This window comes from Suricata suricatta, chromosome 3, assembly GCF_006229205.1.
Source record: "Suricata suricatta isolate VVHF042 chromosome 3, meerkat_22Aug2017_6uvM2_HiC, whole genome shotgun sequence".
Lineage (NCBI taxonomy): Eukaryota > Metazoa > Chordata > Mammalia > Carnivora > Herpestidae > Suricata > Suricata suricatta.
Genome location: NC_043702.1, coordinates 113,842,347 through 113,860,542, shown reverse-complemented (window position 1 = coordinate 113,860,542; position 18,196 = coordinate 113,842,347). Strand labels below are relative to the sequence as shown.

The window sequence follows — 18,196 nt, the reverse complement described above, 5'->3', positions numbered from 1 at the left end:
CTTGCTTTTTTGAGCCTTGTTCCCAAATCCTGTGAGGAAAATATAGGCACACCTCTCCATGCTTTTATTTGACTTGACTGAGTTGCGTGAAGTTGAGCTGAAGAGCCAGAAGGAACATATTTCCTTATGTAAGTTGTGCTTCATGGTACTCGACATTCAGCCAGGAATGAGTTACTGGGAAATACTGAGGCTTTATCTTCTCTAGAGAAAAATAGGATAATGTTTTCATCTCTGGGACTGTATACATTTTAGTTTACTCTACCTTGTTCCAGAAAGAAGTAAAGTTCAAAATGCAAGATAGGGGGACGCTGGGTGGCTCAGTCAGTTCTAAGCCTCTGACTTTGGTGCAGGTCATGAGCTCAGTTTGTAGGTTCAAGCCTCGCATGGGGCTCTGTGTTGACAGCTTGAAGCCTGGAGCCTGCTTCAGATTCTGTGTCTCTGTCTCTCTGTCCCTCCCTTGCTTATGCTGTATCTCTCTGTCACAAAAATAAATAAAGTAAACATTAAAAGAATGCAAGGAAGGGACACCTGAATGGCTCAGTCACTGGGGCATCCAACTCTTGATTTTGGCTCGGGTTATGATCTTGAGGCCCGTGGTTTCAAACCCCGTGTTGGGCTTAGTGCTGCTGACGGATTGGAGCCTGCACAAGATTCTCTCTCCCTCTCTCACGGCCCCTTCCTTGCTCACACATTCTCTCTCTCTCTCTCTCTCTCTCTCTCTCTCTCTCTCTCTCTCTCTCTCAAAATTAAGAAATAAACTTAAAGAAAAAGCAAGATTAAAAAATACAAATAAAGTAATTCGGAGAAGAGGTTAAGGAAAAGTATTGAAATCAGAAGTGGGAGTAGTGTACAAGTTGCAAGCTGTGGGTCACAGGAGGTAGGTCACACTTTTGGCCGTTAGCTTTTGATCAAAGCCAGGGCAAAGGGAGTAACAAGGATGATGCAACACTCCCCGAGTCTGTGCCGGAAGTCAGTGTAGTTCTCTCCTGAAGGGGAGGGATGGGGCCTACCCCAGGAATACCCTGCTAAATTTGGGACATTGATCAGTCAATTAACAAGTACTTACTCAACTCGAACAGTTTGTCAGTTCCCATGCTGGACAGGACCATCCCCTCGGATCAGTCAGATGGATTGGGAAGTGTAGGGCAGTGTAACCCATCCCAGGGAGGGGAGTAAGCTCGAGGTCCCATGACTCAATCCAGGTGGGGAGAGGATCTGTGAGAGGGATTCTGGAGGAGTTGAAAGCTGGGCTAAGCTCTGAAGGATACGTACTTAACCCTGGCTAAAGTAGAAGATGGTCCAGGCAGAAAGGACAAGTAGCCTGTGGAAGGCCAAGAGGCAAGAAAGTGTGGCCTTTTGAGACTTGCATTGGTGCATCATGGCTGCCTAGAGTGTTCACGGGGGAGGTTGTGTGGAGAAGCGAGACAGATTACTAGGGGACGTGAGAAAAGGCCCTGTCGCCTTGTAAGACAGGAGTAAAACCTCACAGCAAAAGGGAAGAATCCGCAGTGACTCCGGCAGGGGACACGGAGGCTTGGCCTGAAGCAGTGACCCGTGCGCAGTGGGGAGCTGTGTGAGAGCTGGTCGGGAGCAGGACGGGTGGGCTTGGCCTTGAATAAAGAGGGACACAGGGAAAGTAGGAGCTGAGGTCACTCTTTGGTTTTTGGTGTGGTCTCTGTAGACCAGAGTAGCCCAGCAGGCCTCACCGCCAGTGAGGGTGGTGCTCGGCTGATGGCGGGGACCACAGATCGGGGAGGGCCGGCCCCCGTCTGGTGTGGGTGGTCCCCGGTGCCCAGGCCTCCCGCTAGACACCCGGTTCTTGCTGGATGGCGGCGGGCCTGCTGCCGGGCCGCTCAATCAGAGGCGGCCGTGTTAGCAGACGGTCCCCCCCAGAAACCCTGGGCACCCAATCCCTGCAGGTTCTCCAGGCCGATGGCGGCCCACGCGGGTTCCTCTAACTCCCCGCCAGACTACGGGGAGGACTTTTGAACACTGTCCTTTTGCTCCCTGCCTCCCCCGACTTTCCCCGCGTGCCTCTTCCCTTTGCTCCCCTTCCACTGGGAGAAGTCACAGAGAGCTGTGAGAACCACTCTGTTTAGTGCTGTGGGTACTTCCTGTGAATCATCAAGACTGGGGGTGTCCTTGCTCTCCCCCGGATGACAGCCGTCTCTCCATGTGTCACATCATCCAGAGAGGGAGGAGGACCAGCTTCAGGGATGGGGAGAGGAGCAGGAAGCTACGTGGCCAGTTTGCCGACTTAGCTCTACCCTCAGCTGCCAAGTAGCTACTGACTCTCATTGCCTTTTCAAAATTATTTGACCAGGAAACTCTAATTTCTTTGCAACATAGCTTCATTCATTAATTCATTCAGCAGATATTTGTTGAAAACCAGTGTTTGGAACTGGGTAGACATTTTACATGCTGCAACGATGCTGAGGAATAGGGGCTGAGGGGGACACAGGTCGAGTGTTCAAGGAGGTTGTCATTTCTCTGGGAAGGTAAGACATTTGCTTTTGTAAAATAACAGAGCATTCATTTCAGAAATAAAGGACGGAAATATGTCAATATTTTGGCTGTTGAGAAAAACAGTACCTCAAGTGTTTCTGTGTGAGTTCATGGGTAAGAGCACTAGTGTATGACATTGGGAAAATTATTCTTAGTTTAGAATGCGTGTGCCACCTTTCAGGTTAATTATTACTTGGGTCATCTTTCTCCTCTTCTGATGTCACAATGCGTTTAGAACTAAGACCCCCAGTTACTAGGAGCTGTATAGTGGCCATCCCTTTAGAGAGGGCCCCAGATTCAGCCCAGTCTTTTCAAGCTACTTCTGATGGATATATTTTGAAGACAGGTCAAGCAGACTCAAAGGACCCCTAAATCAGTAACTAGCCACTTTGTTGTCCTGGAGAAATAGTCTTCAGATGGTTTCTTTTACTACAGAACAGTGGATGGTGCTGGTCTCTATGGTTCCACTGTCAGTGGCATGGCACACATGTCAATGAACTAGGAATCTTGCCTGGTTCTCAGTCCTAACAAGCAGTTCCTCACTTAACTCGCAGAGTTCATTTTTGTTGCATTGAGAAACTATGAAGAGTTCTGGCTTGTGGTTGTTGAGATCCTAGAGAAATATCTGCCAATAAGCCAGTTTATCAAAGAGATGAAAAACCAACTCCCATTCCTTATTCAGATTTTTAGATTTTAATATTATGATCTTTTTTCCACTCCATGAAGAAAAATTGCTCAGTTGTTGGTTTAAATACTGAGCAGTACCGTAGCCTGTTGCTCATGGCCTCTTTGGCTCAGATTTTCTTTCATTACAAATGGATCACAAGATAATATTCACACTGGTTTTGGTTAGGGTTTTTTTGTGTGTATTTTACTAATTTAACTTTTTTTTTTTTTACCACCTATTGGCCTTAATGTGGATTATCTATCACACCACACATTTGATCCTAAAAGAGAATGATTCTTAATGCTCATGTGTGTGAAAGAAACTTTGCTTTTCTTTTTTTATACTGGATGGCAGTTAAGCCAACTTCAGTACTGTCTGCCTTCTTTTCTGTGGTTTAGGTTTTTCTTGTTTTGTTCATAGTCTAATAAATGTTAAAATCACATGTTTTATTTATGATCCTAAAAGGGAAGAATCAGCATACTTTTTTGATATGTATGGGCGTAAGTGCTCATGTGTTTGTTACCCAATCCCTGTTGCATATCTTGTTGCAGTTGTCTTTCCCTGTTATTTAGCCATTAAACATTGATAAGAATTTAAAACATCTATTTGTTTTTAAAAAAAATTTTTTAAATGTTTATATTTGAGAGAGAGAGATAGAGAGAGACTGGGGAAGGGGTAGAGGGAGAGGGAGACAGAATCTGAAATAGGCTCTAGGCTCTGAGCTGTCAGGTCAGAACCCGATGCAGGGCTCAAACTCACTGCGAGAGCATGACCTGAGCCGAAGTTGGACACCTAACCCTCTGAGTCACCCACGCACCCCTAAAATATCTACTTGGGTTTTTATTTTTTAAATGTTTTTTATTTATTTTTGAGAGACAGAGCAAGCAGAGGAGGGTCAGAGAGAGAGGGAGACACAGGATCGGAAGCAGGTTCCAGGCTCTTAGCTGTCAGCACAGAGCCTGATGCGGGGCTCAAACCCATGAACTGTGAGAACAAGACCTGAGCTGAAGCCAGACACTTAACCGACTGAGCCACCCAGGTACCCCTAAAATATCTATTTCTAATGAGGGTAGGTACCTGAATAAGATCTGGTTTATGTTGAATGAAAAAAAGTAATGGAAGCCAAAGTACATCCCCAGTAATGTCCACCAACGCCATTGGTGTTCCTTGAAGTGGCGTGCCTGAGGAACCGCTTCCCCGGGCTTCTGATTGCCTGGCTTAGCAAAGTAACAAGAAGATAAGGTGGATCCTGGATGTCTTTCTTGGTGGGAATCACGTCTTCATGTCAGATCTCAGGTCTAGGACTAACTCTGCAAATTCACCAACAACTAAAAATTTTTCAATATAGGGGCACCTGGGTGGCTCACTTGGTTAAGCAGCCGACTTCAGCTCAGGTCATGATCTCAGGGTTTGTGGGTTCAAACCCTGTGTCGGGCTCTGTGCTGATAGCTCAGAGCCTGGAGCCTGCTTCGGATTCTGTGTCTTCCTCTCTCTCTGACCCTCCCCTGCTCATGCTCTCTCTCTCTCTCGCTCTCTCTCTCTCTCAAAAATAAATAAAACATTAAAAAATTTGTCAATATAAATGGTGCCTGAAAGAGAAGATATTATGTGCTCCAACTTAGGAGTGGTCGAGGCACCCTAAAAATTTATTAAGAATGAAACAAGAGTCAGTTTGTTTCTTCTCTGCTTTTTCTTTTTTATGTCTTCTTTTATCTGCAGAAATCAAGAAGGATCTTTTGATGCTTTGGGAATGTCATGTCATTTTTGTTGTTAAATAATAATGTTTAGAGTTGAGATATGATAATGATAGGGTACAGCTTTATGATATGTTCCTCTTATAAATGTAAAGAATGCCTAAACCATCTGTTCAAATGAAATATTTATATTTGGCAGATTGTGTCAGATATATGGTGTTTAAAAAGCAATATATTTAGTGATCTCTGAAGTAGCTCTCTTTTTTAACACTGCCAAATTTGAAATTATAACTTATGTATTCTGTACTGTTTTCTCTATTTTAACTTTCATATTAATGCTTAAATGTTTTTTTCTTCCAACAGAAATGGATTTTGCTTCACAAATATTGGTAGTAATTGGGTTCTTACCAGCTTAAGCAGGCTTTTGTGAGCAAGGGACACATTTCTTCTTCTTCATTAGTTCTCCTAATTGAGTTCCATAAAATGAAATATTACTCTGCCACAGGATAATTGTCTTATTTGCCTTTTTCTTGAAGCTTCTTATGAAAGTATAAGACCTTTAAAAAAAAAAAGTAGAGGAATAGGTTTCTTTTTTCCTTAAACCCATTTATCGCTCAGCCTCAAGTCTAAAATTACTTCTTATAACTTCTGAAAGATACTTCTTTCAGTTTTGTTTCTCAAGATTCTGCAACATTATGATATGGCACAGGTCAGCTCAGCATTACCTGTTAGTGAAATATGACTAAAAGGGTCCTGATGCTGGTGGGGAAGCAGGAGATGAAACACCTCCAGTTGGTCAGAGACCTGCTCGGTTTTCAGAGCAATGAATTTGACTACTTATTCACTCATTTATTTATTTGTGTGTTTGATTGTTTGTTTGTTTTTAGAGACAGCATGCATGCACACATGCGCTGGCAGGGCAGAAAGAGAGAGAATCCCGAGCAGGCTTTGCACTGTTGAGTGCGGAGCCCAACACGGGGCTCACACCCATGAACTTAAAAATCATGACCTGAGCCGAAATCAGGACGCTTAACTGACTGAGCCACTCAGGCACCTCTGAATTTAACTACTTTTAATTGCTAGGGTCTTCTGTTATTATAGAATATTTACAATCAGTTTAATTTGAATAGTTCTTTATTTTGTTTGTCTTTCTCCTATTATCTCTGACTCTGCTAGTTTAGAAGACCAGGTGATAGTTTGCTACCCAACTTGAGTATCACATCTGATCCAAAGGATTTGTTCGCTTTCTCATTTCCTTTTACCACGAGTAAATCTGGAGCTCCTCAGGATGCGGATTTGAGTCGGCAAATGGACACCTTTGTTAACTATAAGCATTTTTGATACATTATTTCATGATACAAAAAGTTGTTTGCTATATACTTTTGAAATTTTCCAACAAGTATTTTGGTTTCCACAGTGAAACTGGTTTTGCTCTGAGAGCTGCTGCATCCGTGATGTAGAACCGCACAGGGCTCTTCCTACTGCCAGCTCTAACACTTGTCTATACAAAGATGTCCTCAGCTTCCGAATACTGGCTTTTCAAAAGTAATCTTCCCAGTTTTTGAGAAAGAATAAAATTTTTATTTCCCCAGAAATGCAGGGAAAAGTCCCAATTCTGCCAGAGAGAAATGAATCATTTATTCTTTCATAAGATAATGTGGTACTTTAGGTTACTGACTGAGGTTTGCTTCTATCATCCTACTTTCCATCATGCATTTTTAATGCAAAAACTCTATGTGATGAACAGTAGTGCTTAGAAGGAGGCGAAGGAGGGAGGGAAGGAAGAGAGGAAGGACTGGATGGAGCATAGAAGGAGGAAAACACCAATGGATCCAAACCACCACCTAAGAAGCCATCTTTTCTTTTTCATTGTTTCATGCCACTCTGTACTTTCTATACCCAGATACTACAGGTGGAGTTTATGGAAGAAGAAGCCTACTATTTATTGAGCATTTATTTTGTCCCCCCACATTATATTAAGTGCATCACCGAAAGCCCTTTGGGGTAGATGCCGTTACAATCTCTGTTTTGCTGTGGACAAAACTGAGGCAAGAAGAGATCACACTGAGTCACAGCACCAGGTTTGGGACCTGCGAGGTGTGACTCTGGAGCTAATGCTCTTAACCTCTGTGCTCAACTGCCAAGTAAGGAGAAACTGCCATAAAGAGGCTTTATACTCTTTACAAGAGGTCCTTACATGTGAACAGAAGTACCTGTCTTGCACACGTGTTATTTTGATAGATTATGGACAATCATCACAGGATCTCAAGATGTCTTACATCTTACCACTTCCCCTCCAGTGCGTAAGATCCTGCTCGTGCATCATTTCCCCCATGTATGCAGGCCTGGCATGGTCACCGGGAGGGAGAAGGGTTTTGCAGAGCATGTCTGTGCAGACTTGAGACCACAGGCAGTGGTTGCACGCCGTTCACTCTGTGTGACCTCGGTAGATTACTTTGTTGTGGCAAACCTTAGTGTTCTCATCCTTAAACCTGCAGTGCTCAGTGTCACTGGAGGAAGAAATGACCTAGATCTCCCCAAATAACTTGTGAATGAATGAATGGTTTTTCTTCTTTACTCCCTTCTCCTCTGGCTTCCCATGGGAAGGAAAAAAAAAGCCCAGTAGGCTTGGCAGGATAAGATGGAGGAAGGCAGTGAGAGGCGAGGCATAAATTATAGTCTGGCTAATTTGTTGGTATCTTTCCCCTTATCAACTTTATTGAGCAATAATTTTATATAATTAAATGAATCTGTTTAATTGGATGGGTTTTGACAGTTTTCTACCCTGGTGAAGCCACAATCACACTCAAGACAGAACATTTCCATTGGTCTCAAAAGATTCCCTCTGCTGCTTTTCCCTTTATACTGTTTTTGTTATTGCATTAAAAATATAGCTCACACGAAACTGGGCATTTTAACTGTTTTAAAGTGTATCATTTGCTGTCCTTACATTCACAGTTATATTCACAATGTTGTGTAACCACCACCACTGTTTGTTTCCAACAGTTTTCATTGCTCCAAACAGAAACTAAGCAATAATTTCTCCTTCTCTCCAGTAACCTCTAATCTACTTTCCTTCTCTATGAATTGCCCATCTTAGGTATTTCATAGAAGTGGAGTCACACAGTATTTGTCACTTGGCATTTGTCTTTTTCGCTTAGCTTGACGTTTTCAAGTTTATTCCATGCTGTAGAATCTGTCACAGTGTCATTCCCTTTTCACGGCTGAATAATATTCCATAAGATAGCCGTACTACAGCGAGTTTATCCACTCATCTGTTGATGGACATTTGAGCCATTAACACTTTGTGTCTATTATGAACAGTGCTTCTGTGATATTGGTGTGCAAAGATCTGTTGGAATCTCTACTTTCAGTTCTTCAGACAATATACCCAGAAGTAAAATTGCTGGATCATATAGTAATTCTTTGTTTCATGTTTTGAGGAACTATCCTACTGTTTTCTGCAGCAGCTGCCTTTTTTTATATTCTCTATAAGCATTTCAGTTTCTCCACATCCTACCAACAGTTATTTTTTGGGTTTTGTGGGCGGTTTTTTTGATAGTTACCCTTATGGGTGAAGTGGAATCTTACTATGGTTTTAATTTCACTTCCCTAATGGTTAGGAATGTGAGTGGGCATCTTTTCATGTGTGTAATAATGGTCATCTATAGAACTTCTTTGCGCCTGTACACTTTTTCAGTCCAGTTGTTACTCTCTCCATCCCCTACCCCAGGAAACCACTGATCTTCTTTTTCTTATTGTATATTAGATTGCATTTTACGTAAGTGAACCCATTCACTGTGCACCCTTATATCTGACATCTTTTACTTAGCATAATGGTCTTGAGATATACGCATTGTTGGGTATATTCACTCCTTTTTATTGCTGACTAATGTTTCATTGAGTAGACATACCACATTTTGTTATCCACTCACCGGTTGATGGGCATTTAATTTGAATAAATCTATGCATATTCATATAAAATCTCCATATGAACAGACCTAGGTATTCAGTTTTCTTAGGTAAGTACTGAAGGGCATAGTGGCTAGGTTTTATGGTAGATGGTTATGTTTAAATTTGTGAAACACTGCCAAACCACTGACCAAAACAAGCATACCATTTTATGTTTTTACTATCAGCATAAGAGAGTTTTCGTTACTTTATGTCCTTACCCGCACTTGGTGTTGCCAGTCATTTTAATTTTAACTTAACCCTTGTAACAGGTGTACACTGGCAACTCATTGTGGCCTTAATTTGCATTTCTTTGCATAGATACTGATGTTGATCATCTTTTGATGTGCTTGTTTGCCCTTTGTATATTTTCTTTTGAGCAATATTAATATCTTTTGCCTGTTTTATATTGTGTTTTGTTTTTCTTTATAGTATTGAGTTACAAGCATTCTTTACATAGCATGGATACAAATTCTTTGTTAGACATGCATTGCAAACATTTTTCCCCAATCTGTGATTTGTCTTTGTTTTCTTTTTTTTTAATTTTTTAATGTTTTTATTTATTTTTGAGAGAGAGAGAGACACAGCATGAGCAGGGGAGGGTAAGAGAGAGAGAGAGGGAGACACAGAATCCGAAGCAGGCTCCAGGCTCTGAGCTGGCAGTCAGCACAGAGCCTGATGCGGGGCTCGAACCCACGAACCGTGAGATCATGACCTGAGCCGAAATCAGATGCTCAACCGACTGAGCCACCCAGGCGCCCCATCTCTTTGTTTTCTTAATGATATCTTTGAAGAGCAAAAGTTTTTAAATTTTGATTAAGTCCAGCCTATCAATTTTTTTAAGTTTATGTTATTTATTTTGAGAGAGAAAGAGAGAGTGCGAGCAGGAGAGGGGCAAAGAGACAGGGAGAGAGAGAATTCTAGGCAGCATCATGCTGTCTGCACAGAGTCCTGTGTGGGCTCAGTCTCATGAACCATGAGATCATGACCTGAGTGGATATCAAGAGCTGGATGCTTAACCAACTGAATCACCCACGCGCCCCCAGCTTATCAAGTTTTTGTGGTTTATGGTTCTTTTTTTTTTAAATTTTTTTAATGTTTTATTTATTTTTGATACAGAGAGAGACAGAGCATGAGAGGGGAGAGGCAGAGAGAGAAGGAGACACAGAACCAGAAGCAGGCTCCAGGCTCTGAGCTAGCTGTCAGCACAGAGCCTGATGCGGGGCTCGAACCCACGAACGTGAGATCTGACCTGAGCCGAAGCCGGAGACCTAACCGACTGAGCCACCCAGGCGCCCCGGTTTATGGTTCTTTTATGAAATGTTTGCCTATAGAAAGTCACAAAGACTTTCCTCTAGTGGCTTTTTAACTTAGATTTTACATTTAAATTTATAATCCTTCTTGGTGAGATTTTGCATATGGTGTGAGATAAAAGTTAATGCTCATTTTTCACACAGATACGCAGTTGTTGTAACGTCATTTTTTGAAGAGGCTTTCTTTTTCCCATTGAGTCACCTTGTCGTCTCTGTTGGAAATCAATTGAACACATAAGTATGGCTCTATTTATAGATTCTCTACTCTGTCCATCCTTTCTTCAATAACACTCTTGATTAGTGTAACTCTTCAGTAAGTTTTGAAATCAGGTAGTGTATGCCTTCGAACTTTTTCTTTCTTCTTTAAAAGTCACTTTGGCTATTATAAATTGTCTGCCTTTTCATGTAAATATCAGAACCATTTCATTAGATTTTTAAAAGCCTGCTGATTCTTTAACTGAATTGGTATTGAATGTAGATTACTTGGGGGGTAACAGTTGACATCTTAATGTTGAATTTTCCAGTCTGTGAACATGGCATATCTCTGTTTATTTAGTGGTTTTTGATTTCTTTCAACTGTGCTTTTCTTTTAGTTGTGACTTCATTTATTGAACTAGGCCAGGCAAAGTATGAAGTGCTTTACACTCAATCCCCCAAAACTACCCTATGAAGATTGTGTTGTCTTTACTGTGTTCAGTTTGACAGTGTAACTGAGAGAGGTTAAGTTACTTGTCCAGAGTCGCAGAGCTAATAAATGCTGGAACTTGGATCTAAGAGATGGTCTGCTGGCTCTGGTAGGCCATGCTCTTAGTCACTAGGAGTCAAGATAGTATGTTTAAGAACTACAGATACTTATTTAAAGAAAGTTTTAGCTATTGTTGCATGACTGTTCCTACCTCCTGTCTCCCTCCAGTATGTAAACTACGTGAGTAGATGGGTTATACCTTGGGAAGGGCAGACAGTTCTGGAGCCCACAGATTCATGGTGGGCTTGCTTATCCTTAGCAACTCGCGTCAAGATTATCTCTGGAGTGCCTTGTGATTGGCCTGGGATTTTTTGTTTTTTCTGTCTCATCTAGATACCATCAACTAGAGGATAAGCCTTGGACTATCAGTATCACATAAGGAATCATTAGAATTCCCCAAAGTTGTCTAATTGCATACTACTGCATTTATGTGTTGGTCACCTGGCACTGTTATCATATCCTACATGTGAGGTCTCAGAATGTGACACACTTGGATTTCTCTTGTTAAAAGTCATCTGAAACTTTAATTGTGCCTAATGGCTGTTTCTTCCTCCTTTAAAAGACAAAAATGAATGGACTGTTTTATAACCCTCTTTCAATCCTCTGATCTTCAGAGGGGAAAATGTTGAAAGTCATGATGCAGCTGTTTTATGTTGCAGTTTATAATCTAATTAAATGTATTTTATCCAGATCATTATGGACTTCATTAGAGCTGGGCTTTTTATAAGAAAGATGATGAGTTAGATTTATACAGAATCACCTGGGTCTTTTAAATTCTGCAATCATGCCAGCAGTGCCTGATGGGTAAAAATGCAACTCTGCCTATCTGATTCAGTTGGTCATTCATTTTTGGAAAGTTTTTGCTTCCAATTTTCTTCACTTTTTTATGAGCAAACAGTTTTCAGAATGATTAATAAGTGAAGTTTGTTTTTTCAGTGAGAGTACTATTTGGGAATGATGTATAGTCTTTTTAGAAGGCTATATATCATTTGAACATCCTGGCACATTTGGGAGATAAAACATCTAAAGTATTTGGCATAATCTAGGTCAAAGAGAGATGAAATTACATTTTGCTTGCTGTGTTTTTGTACTGGAGAAGAAATTAGTTTTGTGGTCTTCAGTTTAATTGCTACTTTTTCCAGTGTCGGGGAGAAGTATCTAAGCTAGAAATTGATTTGAAAAGGGAAGGCGACTCATGTTAGCCTTAGTTGCATAATTTGTGTATAACGATTGAGGGAATTTTTACTCTGTGTTTTAGATATAATGACCAACTTCCATATGACTCCCTAGTCTGTGTCATATTAAAAATAAATTAATATTAAGCTGTGCTTACTCCGAATTTTATCTTCTCAAAGAATTATACTTGGGATGTCTTCCTCTTCATAATTTTATATTTTCTCAATCAAAGTGTGTCTGTGGCCTTGAAGTTGCCCATCCTTTCAGCTCTGATCATGTTATCCTAATGACATTCATAGCTTTTCCCCACTTTATAATGTATTCTCTCTGTTTAACTGTGACTGGTCCCAAGCAGCCCTCAGTTGTCATGCTATAAGAGTTGATGTGAAAGTACGGCTTGATGGTTAATATTTACTTATATTTTAAATTTTAATTAATAATTAATTGTTTAATTTACACTCAAGTTAGCATATAGTACAACAGTGATTTCAGGAGTAGATTCCTTAATGCCCCTTACCCATTTAGCCCATCCCCCCTCCCAAAACCCCTCCAGCAACTCTGTTTGTCCTCTGTAGTTAAGCATCTCTTATGTTTTTCCTGCTCCAGTTTTATATTATTTTTGCTTCCTCTCCCTTATGTTTATCTGTTTAGTATCTTAAATTCCTCTGAGTGAAGTCCTATGATATTTGTCTTTCTCTGACTAATTTTGCTTAGCATAATACGCTCCAGTTCCATCCACATAGTTGCAAATGGCAAGATTTTATTCTTTTTGATTGCCGAGTAATACTCCATTGTATGTATGTATATATCCATGTATATATGTATGGATATGTACATGGACGTATATATATGTACATACATACATACAAATACATCATTCATCCATCCATCAGTGGACATTTGGGCTCTTTCCATACTTTGGCTATTGTCAATAGTGCTGCTATGAACATTGGGGTACAAGTGCCCCGTCAGAACAGCACACCTGTTTCCCTTGGGTAAATACCTAATAGTGCAATTGCTGGGTCGTAGGGTAGTTCTATTTTTAATTTTTTGAGGAACATCCACACTGTTTTCCAGAGTGGCTGCCCAAGTTTGCATTCCCACCAGCCATGCAAAAGAGATCCTCTTTCTCCACATCCTTGCCAGCATCTGTTATTGCCAGAGTTGTTAACATTAGCCATTCTGACAGTTGTGAGGTGGTATCTCATTGTGGTTTTGATTTGTATTTCCCTGATGATGAGTGATGTTGAGCATTTTCTCATGTGGTTGTTAGCCATCTGAATGTCTTCTTTGGAGAAGTGTCTATTCATCTTTTTTGCCCATTTCTTCACTGGATTATTCATTTTTTCAGTATTGAGTGATGGTTAATATTTAAATGGAACGTTGGTTTTGGTGATTCCTTAAGGCATGAAACCTGTACTTTTCTTCTTGTCTCCGGTCTGGCTATATGCACGTGCAGGTCCGCATCCTGTAACTGGTGTGACATAGCAGAAACCCCCCCGCCCCCAACAACCTCTCAGTAGTCACTGCTGTAATTCCAAACTGTTTTACAGACACCCGATTTCTTTTATCCATACCTTTTAACTCCTGATTTCCCTTGTGTCTGGCTTAGTAATTCTTTTTGCTTTTTACGACCTCATCATGTATGTTGGACCTGACCTCTGACACTCAGAACCACTTCTTCTTTTATGTGTTTCTGCTTCCTTCCTCAGCAGTGACTAAGATTGTCCCTCTAGTGGGCTGCCTTTGGTTTTGCTCGGTGAATTGCATGCCCTGTCTGGCCTGGCCTTGAGACCTCCCTCATTTGCTCCCTGTGTATATTGCTCTTTTTTTAGTTTGTCTGGAATCTCTCACTTAACAAATACACTGTGCATTGAGGCTCTTTGACTTTATAGTCCACTAGGATTTTATCTGTGGAATTTGTGTTTTGGACTGGGCCTACCTGACTAGAGGCCATCATGGGGCTCAGGCTTTTTGATGTCTCTTTCAATTGGAGAAAGAGATAAAAACTCTAGACATAATTATGAGTCCAGTGGCCTACTGAAAACCTCTAATCTTTCATTTTGAAGTGAAAAGAACATTGGCTTACAATTTATGGGCCTTAATCTCCAGTGCATTTTGTGAAAGGCTGCCCACTGCTCTCTAAGTCATATTCCTTATTGACATTTCTTCATATAGAGTTAATATTCTTTGTTGTTAAATTTGACCTGTGTATCCTATGATATGTATGGGTCCTTCCTTGTATAAATTTATCCTATGTACCATATAATATGTATTGCTACTTTTTTGTATAGCATTTTTTATTAAATTTCTAGTGGAGCAAAAAGTTAATGACATTTTTTGGTACATTTATCTTGCATCTCTGCATATTAGTAAACTCATATTAGTTTAAACTTTAATTAGGGTTGAATTTTCAAAGCATATAATCTTATCTGTATTTTCAAAGTCTATATCTTATCATCTGCTACTGTTTGCATACACACACACACACACACACACACACACACACACAGTTTCTTCTTACATCAGTCATCAAAGCAATATTTTAAAAGAATGATAGCCGTCCTTATTGATTTTCTCACTTTAATAAAAATGGCATTAGCATTTCAGCATTTAGCATTGTTTATGCTTGAATTTTGCTGGAATTTATCTTTGTCTTTATCATGTTTAAGTAGTTTTCTTCTTTCCTGTTTAACTGTTTATAACACACTTATTTATTGACCTAATTTGTTACATACATCTTGGTAGCCATAAGGGGCCTTATTACCTGTTCTGCAGATTTGATCAGAGTCAGGAATTCTTCATCATAAAATTACATGCCTGCTGAGGAGGTCTGGAAATCAGTTTACTTGATGTATTTCTTCTCAGTGACCCATGACCCCTAGCCAACCTGTGAAGCATGAGACAGACCCAGTGTCAACTCTAAATTAGTTCTGTCTTCATGTTCCTACATAATTTCTACCCCAAACCATCCATTTACGTGATATTCTGTATACTGGCAGAATCATTAACAGGTTTTTGCACATTTCTCTCAAGGTAAAATGGAAATCATGAAGTATCTCCTTTACACTTAGAGTTCTAGTTTTTAATGAATAGTTATGTATTTATCCAAAACATGTTATTTTCGTGTGTATGGACATGGACTGGTTTAAACTATTTTTGGAAACTGAACCATGAATTGTTATAATTTGCATGAAGAACTGGACCCCAGAATAGTGAATTTTTATTGCACAATGAACTCTCCCTAGTTTAGAAAAATATACTGTGAATGAGTTCATGTTAGATCTGTGTTTAATTATTTACAAAACTACTGCATTGGGAGAAAATTGGAATGCATATTATTCTGTGGAATGGTTTATTTCCATTTTTTAAATATAAGTCTTGGATGAAAGAGGCTGCGAGAGGGCCTCAATGACAGGTGTGCCCTTCCTCTCCAGGAGCCGCAGGAGGGTCTGCGGCGGCTTCGGTTAGCCCTGAGCGCTCCTAAATTGACTGTTCTTACAGGTGTTCCTTTACCTGCAGCCCCCCGAAATTGTTGGTAAGAATCATAAGTCGGTCCGCTCTCGGCGTTCAGGATTGTTGCCTCTGGCGGCAGGGCTAACCCCAGTATCTGAGAAAGGCGAAAACACACCTACTGGCTGTGGGAAGCTGCAAGGGAGAACTACCCCCTCAGACGGTTATTTTTTATTATCCCTTACGGCACCTGTGATACATTCATTATTCATCCTTCTCCAAGCATGCTTGTTATAAATGCTAGTTAATCACATTTTAAAGGTACACTGTGTTTCATAGATCATCTGGTATCCCACCCCAAGTCAGCCCTGAGTCTTCACCCCAAACCTCTGACCTGTAGGAGAATATGTGTTTACTTTTTTGTCTCACTATCAGTCCACAAGCTGTGAGCCACACCTGTGTCCCCTTGAGTTGTCCCTTGAGTTTCTGGCCGTCCCTGCATTAAAGCACCCGTCTTGTTCGGGTGGTGTTGGGGCTTTCCCAGGGTATGTTTTAATAATGTGCACCAATTAAAGTTTTGCTTTTCCGGATCTTTCTGAATATGTGTGATGTTCGAACATTTTTTGTTCAGAATCTGAGTTCTTTGTTGATTGAATTTGCCATTAGTGCTTTACATAGTAGTTTGTACTGCATGAATTTGTATTCAATTGAATGGCAGGAATGCATGGTAACATTTTGATGGACTATACAGTTTTGTGTCAGTTATGAGAAATTATTAGATTTCTTAATTCCTCCTGCCTGTTTTTAATATTAACAGTAGTGGGTGAAGCATTGTAAGTCCACGGGAGGTTAGAATGGATAGTGACGATGTGGAGGAGGAGGAGGAGGAGGAGGAGGAAGAAGAGGAGTGTGGATGTGTACTTATGTGTATACATTGGCATGTATTTATTTGTATGTAGGCAAGAGTAAGGATAAAGCAGTAGTGAGAATGGCTGAAAAGAGACAAAAATATCTCACTATGTTCTGGAAATTGCTTTAGGACATTTAGATCATTTGATTTTTCATGATCCCTCAAGATCTATTTATTAAGCATCCACCAAGAGCAGGCACTCCACAGAGCCCTGGAGACCGCCTCAAAGAACTTGGTCCAGAGAAGGAGTAGCAGAGAACCCTGTGGCCAAGGCTTTGATTAAGGTAACTTTAAGGGTCGGGGTGGGGGTGTGAAATGGAGTCTCCATATGAGAATGGAGTTTGGGAAGGCTTTCAGGAAGTGAACCTTGGCTTTAGTCTTGAAGATTAAGAAGGAGGTAACTTGCTAGAAAGGGAGCAGGGGACAGAAGAAGCAGCAGACATCAGTGACGGATGAATACAGCTTTAGTTTCTTCTTGGGTGGGGGATAGGAAGAAACCTTTTGAACCTCAGATGTCACACCAGGTCCCTGGTTTAGAATTGGTTCATTAACCATGTTAAATCCTTTCTTATGAGTCTGTAATCGAATGATATCCCCAAAGAGCAAACTCTTGCCATTGACCGTTCTGTGGTTTGGAGTGCGTACCACGTGAAGCCACCATGCTCCTCATTGCTTAATTCGCAATTAATTAGGAATTTACAGACAGTCTGAGTATATGGTTCTTGAATTATTATTACTTTCTTATAAATTCCCTATGAAATTTTACACCATCTTTTTCTTGTCATATGAATTTGTTTCTGACCATTTTTCTTCATTTTTTATAATGTGTAATATATATCTATAGATCCAGAGGATCCTTTAATGAATGTTAATTAGTATTGAAGAATATGAGAAATTGAAAGGATAATCTACCTAAGGATAGATTTAGAGGGAAATAGTTAGCTATCCATGGTTTGTTTTCAGCCTTACATTCCAGAACAGACAGATAACCTGCCCCAGCCACCTACTGTAATGGGAAGAACATGGCATTGGAATCAGATAGACATGGGGTCACAATCTCAAGATGTCACTTACCAGTCATGTGACCTATAAGACAGTTTTAAAAATCTTTTTGACCCTCAATTTTCTCATGAAATAAACACACACGAAAACCAACTTTGTGGGGGGGGGGGCGGGTGTTAGAGAAAATATTTCAAAAGACCTCATAAGGACTCAAGAAATAGTAGCTATTCAATTGATAGTTTCATCTAGGAATATGTATTATGACTAAAGTATGTGTATTTGATCACACATTTATTTTTCTTGTTTTTTTTTTTAAGTTTTTTAATGTTTATTTTTAAGAGCGACAGAGCGCAGGTGGAGGAGGGGCAGAGAGAGAGAGAGAAGGAGACATACAATCAGAAGCAGGCTCCAGGCTCTGAGCTGTCAGCACAGAGCCCAACGTGGGTCTTGGACTCATAAACTACGAGATGATAACCTGAGCCAAAGTCAGACACTTAACTGACTAAGCCACCCAGGTGCCTTGGTCACACATTTATGTTTCTAAAAAAGATTTCATGTTTCAAACCTGCAAATTGAGCTAGGTACAACTCCCTCTGACATTGAAAAAGAGACTATGACCCTTATAATTGTCTTCCAGAATCAGAAGTTAAGATTTTTCTTTTTTTTTTTTCCCCAAATTTTTTCATATTTATTTTTGAGAGACAGAGAGAGAGAGCATGAGGGGGTAAGGGCAGAGAGAGAGGGAGACACAAAATGTGAAGCAGGCTCCAGGCTCTGAGC

At 40.5% G+C, this 18,196-nt stretch overlaps 1 protein-coding gene across 2 annotated transcripts in view; it reads left to right on the top strand.

Annotated features, from left to right (window-relative positions):
- Window positions 1–18,196, top strand: part of SMYD3 (SET and MYND domain containing 3) — a 694,896-nt gene that overhangs the window by 426,773 nt on the left and 249,927 nt on the right. The gene's annotated exons all lie outside the window — the stretch shown is intronic.